The sequence below is a fragment of the Rattus norvegicus genome, chromosome 7 (genome assembly GCF_036323735.1).
Source record: "Rattus norvegicus strain BN/NHsdMcwi chromosome 7, GRCr8, whole genome shotgun sequence".
Classification (NCBI taxonomy): Eukaryota; Metazoa; Chordata; class Mammalia; order Rodentia; family Muridae; genus Rattus; species Rattus norvegicus.
Genome location: NC_086025.1, coordinates 46,238,745 through 46,250,640, shown reverse-complemented (window position 1 = coordinate 46,250,640; position 11,896 = coordinate 46,238,745). Strand labels below are relative to the sequence as shown.

At 40.8% G+C, this 11,896-nt stretch overlaps 1 protein-coding gene and 1 long non-coding RNA gene across 9 annotated transcripts in view; one reads left to right on the top strand and one right to left on the bottom strand.

Moving 5' to 3' along the window:
* Positions 1–358: 358 nt before the first annotated feature.
* Positions 359–6,070, bottom strand: LOC120093800 (uncharacterized). Of its 2 annotated transcripts, XR_005487487.2 has the most exons (3): positions 5,284–6,070; positions 4,911–4,929; positions 359–1,783 (listed from the first exon to the last, which is right to left on the bottom strand). It is a non-coding gene; the product is annotated as an uncharacterized LOC120093800 (long non-coding RNA). The 2 variants fall into 2 exon arrangements; XR_010053694.1 differs by having other exon boundaries at positions 359–4,929; positions 5,212–6,070.
* Positions 6,071–6,180: 110 nt separating this feature from the next.
* Syt1 (synaptotagmin 1) overlaps positions 6,181–11,896 on the top strand; it is a 544,812-nt gene continuing 539,096 nt past the window's right edge. For 3 of the 7 annotated variants that reach the window (XM_063263063.1, XM_063263062.1, XM_039078497.2), the window contains exon 1: positions 6,213–6,589. The gene's annotated coding sequence lies outside the window, so the exon portion shown is untranslated. Of the gene's footprint in view, positions 6,590–11,896 lie in introns of all 7 variants that reach the window. The other 4 variants (XM_008765353.4, XM_063263065.1, XM_017594679.3 and 1 more) reach the window with 4 other exon arrangements.

The window sequence follows — 11,896 nt, the reverse complement described above, 5'->3', positions numbered from 1 at the left end:
TAAGAGCCGTAAGGGATGCAGAACAGCAACAAAACACCCTCGAAATCCACCTGATTGGTGTGCGTATGAATTCACAGGCAGTGTGTACCGCATGGGATCCTCGAGCTGGAAGAAGGGGACACAGGCCCTATACCTAACCTAGAAGCCATCACCAACTGATAACCACTCACAAATGAAGTTAGCCTTCTCTAATGGAGTCTCACTGGGGAAACAAACTACTCTTAAGGGTAGGCTGTATGCCCAGCAGTTGATGGCTGACTGAAAACAAACTCAATGGTGCCTTTGAAGGTTCCTTGTTTCAAAATGTAATGTCAGAGCTATTTCTTTCTCTTTCTTCCTTCCTTTCTTTCTTTCCATCTTTCTTTCTTTCTTTCTTTCTTTCCTTCCTTCCTTCCTTCCTTTAAAATTTAATTTATATCTATTTCCTCTCTTTGTATGCTACAGGTCTTTTGCCTATATATTTTGACTTCCAGTTTCGTGTTCCTATGGGATGGCTGAGTATTTAGACCAGCTTCTCTCTGCTTTATATTTGTTTCTAGTGCCTTTTCATGGGATCTTTCCCTTATGTTTGTTTTGTCTTATACCCATTTGCTTTTGTTTTAAGCTACTGTGTTATATTTAATTATTTTCCCTTAGAAGCCTCACAGAGACTGAGGTGGCATGTACAGGCTATGCATGGGTCTGGACCAGGACCTCTTGATGTATACAATATGGCTTCCACTTTAGTGTTTTTATTGTGTTCCCAAGTATGTGCATAAGTGAGTCTCAGATTCTTGTGTCTTCTCTTGGACTCTTTTCCTCCTGTTCGTTTGTGTCATCCAACTCTGAGGTGTTAGATTTTTGTTTTATCTTATTATATTTTATTATTATCCCTTAAAAGCCTGTTGGTTTTCTAGTGAGACACTGAAAGGGGGTGGATCCACATGGAAGGGAAGGTAAGAGGGAGCTGGGAGGGGCAGAGGGAAAGGAAACCACAATCAAGATACATTATGTGGGAAAATAAATCAGTTAGCGATAAAAGGAAAAAAGAAAAAGTTCATGCCAGGTCAAATGATTGAGAGAGGGTGGAGAGGAGGAGGGAAAGGGAAAGGGAGACAGAGACAGAGACAGAGACAGAGACAGAGACAGAGACAGAGACAGAGACAGAGACAGAGACAGAGACAAGACAAAAAAATCAAAATGGATTGCTATGGTAGTCTTTAAAAGCATTTCCCAGGGAAAATAGTGTTTGACAATTATCTTGCCATTATAATAGGATGTTTCAAACTAAATTTCAACAACAAATTTAAAACTAAGAGAAAACAAAGATAAAGCTTATCTCTCCATAAATCCAGTTAAAATTTATCTCCTGGAGGAGAACAACCAATGAACAACAAAGGTGGCATAGGAGGCTGTTTATATGTCATTATACCCAAGATTTCTTTTCTTTTCTTCTTTTCTCTTCTCTTCTCTTTTCTTTCTTTGGTTTGTTCATTATTTCCATCTTTATTATTTATATGTATGTGTGCGCCTGCTAAGCTGTATGCGTGCCATGCACATGGAAGCCAAAAGAGGGTGTCAAATCCCCTGAAACTAAAGTGATAGGCAGTCGTGAGCTGCCTGACTTTGGTGTTTGGACCAGGACCTGGATCCGCTCCAGCTTTCAGTCTTCAGCAGTGCAATCCATCTCTTCAGTCCCCAAATAGAAAGTTCTTATACTTTTTCAAATTTAGGTAAAGAGTCTTCCACAATATTGACTTAAGTAGAGGAAACAATAGCAGAAAAAATCTGCTCTCTCAGAAACCTGGGGTGGGGGCAAGAAAAGAACATAGAAGCAACAATAAGAGCAATATAATAGTAAGATAATTATAATTGTTAGTAGCCCTTCTTACCTTGTGAGAGGGTGAGAATTAGTACCTTCTGGGAACTGTTTTTCTTAATCTTTGCAAAAATCCCTAAAAGTATGTGTTATGTACACACATTATGTACACATGAGAAATAAGCAACCCAAGACTTGGAGAGGTTTGTTTTGCACATCTTTCAAGGTCACACAGCCAATTAGTTGTAAGGCTGGGATTCTACTAAATTCAGAAATAGGCCAGAAAACAAATGCCTAGTCAATTCCCTGTCTTAAAAAGAAAAACCAAAGGAAAGTGGGAGCTGTATCTTAAGAAGCAAAGGCCAAAAAGGAAGGAAAAGGAAATATATACTGGAAGAGTTTGTTACTTTTAATTATTTCACAGCTCTGAGTAATGCTATTTTTACCAAGTTACTGTCTTAACAATTAAGCATGTAATGTCTAAAGCTATATGAGAGTCCTGTTGAACTAGAAATGTATGTCCTACCCACCGAATATATGCATATTCCACCAAAATGGTAACTTTATTTATATTTCTCTCATGTAAGTATTTCCTGTGGTCCACAGAAATCCTTGACTGGGTTCGTGCCTAATGAATTTCTAGTTCCTAAATTCCCTAATTCCCTCTCTTCCCATAAGACACACCTCTCTACCCTGTGCATCAATCCAGTTCGGTTTCTATTCTGATCTTGTAAGCTAAAATATATGGCAAAAAAAATCATTAAAACAGGAAACGGAAAAGTTCAATGATAAAGGAAGAGGAAACTTTGACACAGATACGGGTTGTGTAAAGCATTTTTTAATTAATGAAAGTAGGATTTTGTTTATGCACAGAAGCAAAACATTCAAAGTAGGTCTCAGTTCTGAAAAAGCAAGTAATTAAGGAAAGTATCAAGATCATATACTCAGGAAAGGAGTTGTGTTGATGGTAAAAGACATAGGAATCCTGAATAGAAAAGCCCCTGTCAGCAGACTGATGAATGTGGTAAGAATGAGCCAACTCTGTTTTTGAATTGAACTTTCTTTTTAACAAACAATGGTGTGATGCGGTAAGATGAGGATCCATACACTTTCTGCGATAGAAATATGTCTCGGAACTAAGAAGATGCTCAGTGAAGTACTTAGCCAGTGTAAGGAGCTGAGTTCAAGCCTCAGCTCCCATGGAAAAGCCAAGTGTGAGAGTGCATGCACTTGTAATCTTAGCGCTGGGAAAGGAGAGGCAGAAGCTCTGTGAGGCTCAATGGCCAGCCAGTAGAACTTAATTGGTGAGTTAGAATGCTTAGCCCATGGCAAGTGGCACTATGAGGAGGTGTGGCCTTGTCGGAAAAGGTATGGCCCTGTTAGAAGACGTGTGTTACTGTGTAGGCAGGCTTGAGGGCTCCTAGTAGTCAAGCTCTGCCCAGTGTGAAAAGTCAGTCTCCTGCTGGTTGACTTCAGATCAAGATGTAGAGTTCTCTGGCTACACAGGCACCATGTCTGTCTGCATGCTGCCATGCTTCCACTGTGATGACAATGTACTGAACCTTTGAAACTGTAGCCCAGCCCCAATTAAATATTTTCCTTTGTGAGAGCTGCCTTGACCATGATGTTTCTTCACAGCAATGAAAGTCCAAATAAGACAGAAGTCAAAGAGACTCTGTCTCAAAGAAGGTGGAGGGCATTCACAGAAACTGTAAGTTTTCCTGGTATATGCATATGTTCTTTCACAGACAGACACAAAACATACACACACACACACACACACACACACACACACACACACACACAGAGAGAGAGAGAGAGAGAGAGAGAGAGAGACACACACACACACAGAGACAGACACACATACATACACAGAGAGAGAGATAGACACTCACTCACACACATACATACACACAGAGACAGAAAGACAGACAGACAGACAGACAGACACACACACACACACACACACTTATACACTTATGAAAACATGATGTTGATGTTGTACCAACCAAATAGGACCAGGAAAGGTCTTCAATGAATTCTCAGAGTTGACAACTATGCAAATATAAAAGAGAATCAAAAATTTTGGTCCTCAAAAAAATCCAAAAAAAAACCAAAAGTAACAACCTAATTTGTATCTAGTTAGTATATAAATAATCTTCTTAATATTGATAAGTAAAATGCTATTAATTCTAAAACAGTACAGTGAAATATGCCCAAAGCTCATTTCTTATTATAGGCAGACGTCCCCTTCAAGAAGCCCTTGGGGTGGGATTGGGAGGTTCTGACATATCCATGCCCCCTAGAATGGTTTCCACCAAAGGACACTGTGGGTAGATTTGAGGTAGACAGAAAAAGAAATTGACTAAAATGATGATAGACCTAGGGTCTAGAACAGAAAATCAAAAATTCTATATTCTTATTCCGTTCATTTATATGCTCTTCTTTCTTTTCTCTACATATTACTGTTGGTAACTAGGGAAAGCATGTAGTTTTTAACAACAACAAAAAATAACCTAAAAAGAGGATCACGTATATTTTAAAATAAAAATTTCCATTAGGTGGATATGATAATGTTCCTCTCATGCACATATCTTCATTGGAAAATACAAACAGATACTCAATTTTTCTACCTCTTCTTACACTGACCCCATCCATTCCTCCTCCTCTTCAGATCCCTCCTCTCCTTGGCCAAACATTTCAAATCAACTTACAAAGTTTGTTATCTCCTTTTTTACCTAAGAAACTATTTTCAGGGGCTATTTTGGAAAACAGAAGGTGGGTGTTAACATAAAGTTACACGTTGAAGATATAGTATTTTCTTAGTTTACCTCTCATTCTAAATTCTTGATAATGTAAACAGTCCAAAACACAAGGGTTCGTGTCTTAGAAGGATCCATTTATATGAAGGTGATCCTCTTTTGCCATATATTCAGAAAAGGTTCTTACCTTAAACATTATATAAATAGAAGAGATTTAATTACAAACCTGAAGAAATGTGTTACCGTTAATTGAATTCTCGCTACAGTTACCTTTGCACACCAGTGTTAATAAAACTCCAGTTCAAAGTGGATGAGTTTGGGGAATTGAGATCGCTATTTATTTCCCGTACCTGAGATGCCACGATCATCCTGTCAGGAAAATAAAGAGCCCAATTAGGGGAGTGCTCATTTGTGGCTATTGATCAACTTTACACAAACTGCTAAGACTGCTAAGCAAAACAAGAGGTTCAGAGGGCACTAAGCAAGGTCAAGCGAGTGGGAAAGGAAAATCTCTTTTGGTGCCATGAAAGCATTTCACCTGTGGGGTAAAGGGCTCCTGCCCTTGGGAGCTGGGGCTCCACCCCAGGGCCAACCAGCCTGCCCTCCCCGCCAAGCCTCTCAACCTCCCTGTTTGGCTTCTCTCGGTATTACCAAGCTATAAATTGCCCAGGAGCTTAGAGACAATCAGGTCACCGCCGCTCTCACAGGGGAAAAGCTTCTTACTTGCGAGCAGAAGGGTTCAGCTAGGAAGAGGAGGAGGGAGAAAGCCCTTTAGTCCCCAGCGTGCTGGCAAAGGCTGGAGAGAGATGGGGGCGGGGGCGAGCACAAGCCCAAGAAGGTGGGAAAAGCGTATCTAACAAGGTCGCACTTGACCCAAGTCTCCAAACTTATTGGTCGCTGCATGGAAACTCCCTGGGCGCTCCACTGCCTAGCAGCTGCAGCTGGGTGGAGCCTCGCTCCTGGGCCCCACCTATGGGATGAACCTTGCGTTCAGCTCCGGTCCACCACACCCTTCCTGGGCGGTCTCCAGGCATGTAGCTGTCCTGACATTATCGGAGCCTGGCTTCCCACTCGAGTTCAGACGGAATGATGTGACTGGTCTCCCAAAGCAAGAAGGACCACCTCTATCTCAGTCGCTCCTGCTTCCCCAACTCCGCCGTGTCAAATGGCCAGAGACAAACTTCTGCCTCTTTCCTGTCCCAGCTCCCACCTTTTCAATCTAGAACTCACACTGATCGCAACTCCTAGGGTGTTGTGGAGGCCTGGGCATGCTCAGTATCAAGGCAGGTTTTGATTGAAAGTTAAAAAAAAAAAAAGCTTGCTTCTTATCCAGTGCTTATGGCTTACTGAACAGGTTGAGGGCATCCCCGAGTCTACCCACTGGGCTTAGAAAATGTCTTTTAGTGTTTTTCCTTGGGATCCTGTCTCTTCTTAGTTCATCCCACCCACGCCACGCTCCTAAACCCCTCTCCTCAGGTCCCTGTCCGCTGTGGGGATGGAGAGACACTAACAGTACTGGGTTGGGCTCCGTTGCCTGAGAGGATCCACCTATTATTAGTGCTCTCTGATTGGCTCTTCTGAGCAGCGTACCTTGGTTGGAACCAATCAACAGCCTGGGCTGGGAGATGATGGGCGGCCGCCTCCTCACTGGAGGGATTCCTGGAGAAGCTGCAGTGTGGGGATGCTCTGACCGAGTTCAGCCCCCAGTGTCTTTCCTCCACCTCCTCCTGCAGCGGCAGCATCGGCAGTTAGCAGTGGGCAACTTGAGGCTGTAACCAGGGCAAGCCCCCAGGGTCCTGCTCACCCGACAGGGGGCTCAGCTCCCCAAAGGGGTGTGTGCAGGGCGGGGGCGGCCAGCTGGGACCAGCTGGTGGCCCTAGAAAACCTCACCCACACCCACACACCCCTTTTGTGTTGCAGGCTGCCCCTCTGAGAGCGGAGGCAGCGAGAGTACTCGCGTGCCTCGCACCGGTCCGCGGTGAGAGCTGCGGGGACCAAGACTCGCACCACCTCCCGGTCCTCGCTCCAGGTAAGGCAGCCCCACCGGCAGCGCGGCCACCTCGGTGGTACCTTGGTACCTCTGAGCTTGAATCTATCGAAAAGACCTAGGTACACTTGATTTGTGGCGGTGGGAGACCTAGGTAGGGATCCCCCGGTAAGCCTATTGTGAGAGATGCGAGAACACAAGTGCATCTCCGGGAAAAGCACTTTGCACAGGGCTGGTGATTCAGAGCCAGGAGTTGATGTTGGGCATCCCCCATCTTCTTGCTTCTTCCATTCTCTCCTCTGTGCTCCACCATCAGCCCCCTTCTCTCCTCCCCTTCCTCCCATTCTAAGCCAGCACAGCCCCCACCCCACCCCCCACTCCCTGGGTTGGGGGAGGATCGTCTTTCTTACAGGGAAGAAGGGCAGCGAAGAAGAGAAAAAGATTTCTTTCTGTTGGAGGGCAGGATAGATTGCAACCCCGTGTGAAAATATGAGTCCAGGAAAGGATGAAGCCACACAGGGAATTAAACTGAATTGAGAGTAGACAAGGAGAGCAGCTCCTGCTCTCAGAAAGGAAGTGTCAAGTTTGACTCCATCTCCTTCTAGCAAGAGGCTACAAATGGAACAAAAATAACCCAACACTCCAACCCACTTTCAACTGCTTAATTGCAGCTACTCTCCTGTGCCTGCTATCAGACTCTTCTTGTTTGCATCTGTCCTATGGGGCTGACAGTTTGGGAGAGCACATCACTGTCACTGTCTGAACTTTGAGGGCTTCTTGAGTTTGTAAAATTAAAACTGGATCATCACCCTCCCAAGATTTGTCCAGATAGCCTCTACAGTGGCAGGGTAAAAACATGGGAAGTTTCAAAACCTTTGCAAGTGACACCAGAATTACCAGGAGACTTGGATTTTACTTTGATCTTGCTAATCTGGTTTAGCTTTTGTGGACATGTTGATGTCCACTTCCCTAACCTTAACCCTTTGGTGAAACACTGGAAGTTTAACTTTTGTGGTAACGCTGCCTTTGTGTATGAGATTCCATTTTTACCTTTTTTTTTTTTTAAGGCTGCATTCGCATGTCACTGTCTAGCTACTAAATTCATCTCTTGACACACTCTTTTGATATGAAAATATTGAGTAGATATAAAAATGATGTTTCTGCAGTTTTCCTGTTCCCTTCAGAGGGTAGATGTAGGCTCAGTTGACAGAATCCTCTTGGACTAGAAGAAAGTTTAGGAGGTAATGGGGGAAGATGGTCTCAAATTTAAAAGATCTTAAGGGGAAAACATTTCTCTTCTCACATCTTGTTAAAAGAAAGCTATTGAAAAAAACAACAACAACAACTTCCATAACTGTCAGACAGGTCAAGCACATCTTACTTGCTAGACAGAGTCTCGATGATAGCTTCTGCAATCTCTAATTCCATCATCTCTGATCTAAGCTTTGTTTTCCTGTTATTCCTCAGAGACTGATAAGCGATTACCAACAGCTGGGGGGGGTTGTGAGGGGAAATATCCAGTTATATGTAACAGGGAGGCACTGCAAGTGGGTTCTGCAAGAGCAGATCGAAGGCAGCAGATGCTCGTTCCAAGATAAATCTTTCTGATTTACCAGGAGAAATGCCAAGTCGTAGTTTTTATTTTTTTTTCCTAAATGCCCATTTGAGATAAGAAGGGGAAATCTTCCCTTCTTAATTCTATCCCAACTCCCACACCAGCCTGGGCACCCCAGGTAGTCCTTTCAGTCGCATACCTTTAACTCGTAAGTTTCTACACAAACTTAGGAAAGAGCTGACTTTATGTGGCATCGATGAAATTGGCCTGTGTATTGGTGAATATTCATATTGTACATTATTTTCAAATCCGTTTTCTATTCCAGATGATCATCTCACCTACCTTAGCAGACTTCACGTACATATGCATGTGCACACACACACACACATACACACACATACACACACACACACACTCCACACCACACTCAATACACCATACGTACACACTCATGTCGCTCACGCATAGGCACACGGGAAAATTGTCTAAAGCTCAGCAACTAAATGACTTCTTGAAAATGCGCTGTCTCTGCTGAGATCTATGACTTTTCAAAGGGAACACTTTTCTGGGTACAAGGACGAAAGGATAACCACTTAATTACTTCATGTGTGTGTACGGCTGAGTTTACAAGTTTAGGCATGAAAAGACGTAAAGAAGTAGCTTTCTGTGGGAACAAAATAAGATTCTGTTTGCTGTTTTTGCACTGTACTGGGGAAATGTGAAAGTGCGGGCTTGGTTTGTGACATTTATTTGCATGACTCTGTGTAAAATATTAATTCTATCAACAGCATGCACAGAGCTGTTTATGAATGTGAAGTTTTATATTTTCCGTATACTTCTGAAAACTGAGCCTCTGTGTACTGCAAGTCATACCTAATCGTAAGATGTATCAAACGGGTTCAAGACTTTAAATGAATTTAAATGATACAGAAAATTCATGGTCAGAATTTTATACACCCCTATTTTTTTTTACCCTTTAAGATGATGGTGTAGTAAGTCTTAGTAATGCTTTAGAGTGGTAATGATAATTATAATTTAAGATATCTTTATCAGAACTGAAGACTGCCACTCTAGAAGGGAAATCCTAGTACTGATATACCACATGATAGTTTCAATATTACTTTCTAACCTGATGTCTACGTAGAAGGTGTTAGCGATTCTAGCTGGTTAAATTATCAGGTGGTTCTAATCAGTTTTTTTTTAAAGGAGAAGATGTGCTATTTACTTTTTCAGATATGCATATTAGACTTGATGCTAGCAAAAAATAAAACTAGGAAATGTTAGTTTGTCTTAATTATGCTTGCAAAATGAGCTGCGAGGTTAATAAATAAAATGAGGAATGCTTTGGAAATCTGAAGGTTAATTTGAACTTCCTGTAAGTCTGAGAACACACTGAAATAATATCAATTTATCTCTTTTGATGACAGTATATTAAATCGATTCAGAGTATATCCCCAAAACAGATTCTTATAGTCATCTTATGGGAAAGGACTTAGATTTAAGGAGGTAATTTATATAAATCTCAAAGAATCTTCTGATTCTTATGCTTTCCAGTTTATGCAACACCTGGGCAGAGTTATTATTAATTCTAATTTGTAACATGGTATTTATCTTCCTAATGGTACTTATTACGTAGTTTAAGGTGGGGTTTAAAAAGCACAATAAGACAATTTGATTACATAATAGAGAATTTTATCTAATATTATGGGTAGCCTAGACGAAACATGGGCTTTATACCAAATTATAATGTAGTTATAGGTCTTAACAAACATTTTACAAAAATGTAATGCCCTTTGCATTAAACACCCGATCCACTTGTGTTTTAAATATTTTGATGATTGATTAGTCATTAATGTGTCTGCATTGATGATTTATTGGATACAAGATGACTTCTAGCCAATTTTATTTTCACTAAAATTAGCCAAATCTATTTACGCAGGGATAAAACACATGAGTATAAATACATAGATTTTGATTTAATTATATATATATATATATATATATATATATATATATATATAATTTTCAGTATATACACATATTCTAAAATTATGTAATACTTCTTTAAATGGTGAGATTGTAAGTTATAATTATAACAGTTAGACAGTAAGTTATAGTATATTGAAAACTGGGGGTACTCACTTTTCTAGTACAAGTCAAAGGAAGGTAACAACATGTTAGGAATATGTTAATGAAACTTTGGGGAGAAAACCTAGGATACCTTAAGACAAGATAAACGTGCACCAACAGCATCCCTTTTCCTGGCATGCATTTCCCAAGACTGGGGAAGAGGTGATGGAGTGACTTCTCAGTATAAGAAGGTGTTCCTCTCCATATACTCAGCAGAAGTTGAAGTCATAATATTGCTAGTTTTGGATATGATTGATGACAGTCTGTTTCAGATGTTTCGGTGACCGTTTGCTTCTATGTAACGTGCTCATTCATTTTGTAGTTTTATGGCATGATTAGCGTTGCTTTTTTTTGAGTGGGGAGGGAAAAAGAACAGTATCTTCACATCTGAATTCTTCAAGGGATGACTGATGTTTTTCATTTTGTTACGTAAACTTTATCCAAAGCCTTTTCCTTTAACACGTGCGCTCTCCTCAAAAGAATTGTAATATGTCCAAATAAAAGGGAACGGCTATTCTCCTTTAGTTTCACAGAGAGGTCTTGAAAGACTACTTTCATTGGCTGTAAAGTAAGCAATAATAGCCCAGCACATTAATAGCACGGTACTCAAATGAATCCATTATCAGTGGGAACATAAGCTTCTTTAAAGTTAGGGTATCGCTATCCAGAAAAGTTTCATTCTTTTCTATCTATATAAATGGAACATTGATTTTTTTCTGTTGCAAAGAATAAAAATAAAACAAAAAATCTTTTAAAATTAGGGCTGTCCACCATTATAAGATGACTTTGTTGTCTGAAAACGTGTTTTAGACTGCGTTCATAGGTGCCCTGGAACCCATGCAGCCTGACGCATGTTGGGTGTACACACCTTAAAGTGTATGAGAAAATAAATTGCTGCGTTGTAGAAATAATAACAATGAAAGTGTTGTTCATGCACTATAAAATATAATTTTCAAAACCTGTAGCAAAGGAATCTTTTAAAGTGACAGCCAGTTTTCATTCATTTGAAAACAACACTTAAGACAGTTCTGAAAGACTATAAAAACCAATTTAGAGTAACAAGCACATTTTTGGATGCCGTTATGAGTTTCTGGCTGCCCCTCTGTGAAACTCAAAGCTCATATGGAGCCATAATCTCTGTGGCTTTTGTACTTACTTTTACCTCAAGTTTGAATGGTGTAGATCAGCTCCAATTCTCTTTGACTTTGTTTTCATTCTCTAAATTGACAGGTGGGGTTTAGAAAATTGTCAGCTCAGTGGTTATGGTATGAAGAGTAAAGGAAGAATGCTGATTATTTCTGTAAGTGCCGTAACACTAAGAGCACGGTTGTTGTACTGATCGTGGGCATAGGGAGGCACTATGTCAAAAGAGGTCTCCAGAAAATTATGGTGCATGCGAAGATAAAAATTATCATCTAGTTTTCAACCCTTTATGGTAAACAAGGGATGGAGAATTTCCACATGCAGTGAGAATGCCCTTTAAACCAGTCTCAGAATAAGGTAAGATTATTTGTAAGATGTAATTCAATAACTTTCTTAGCAGCCCTGTCAGACAACATTCCTTACCATGTACTAGGTTACAAGCATTGCTACTGATGCAAATGATACGCACAAAACACTTAGCTAAGAGCCTCTGTCAGGAGTTAATTCTGGATTGAAATATC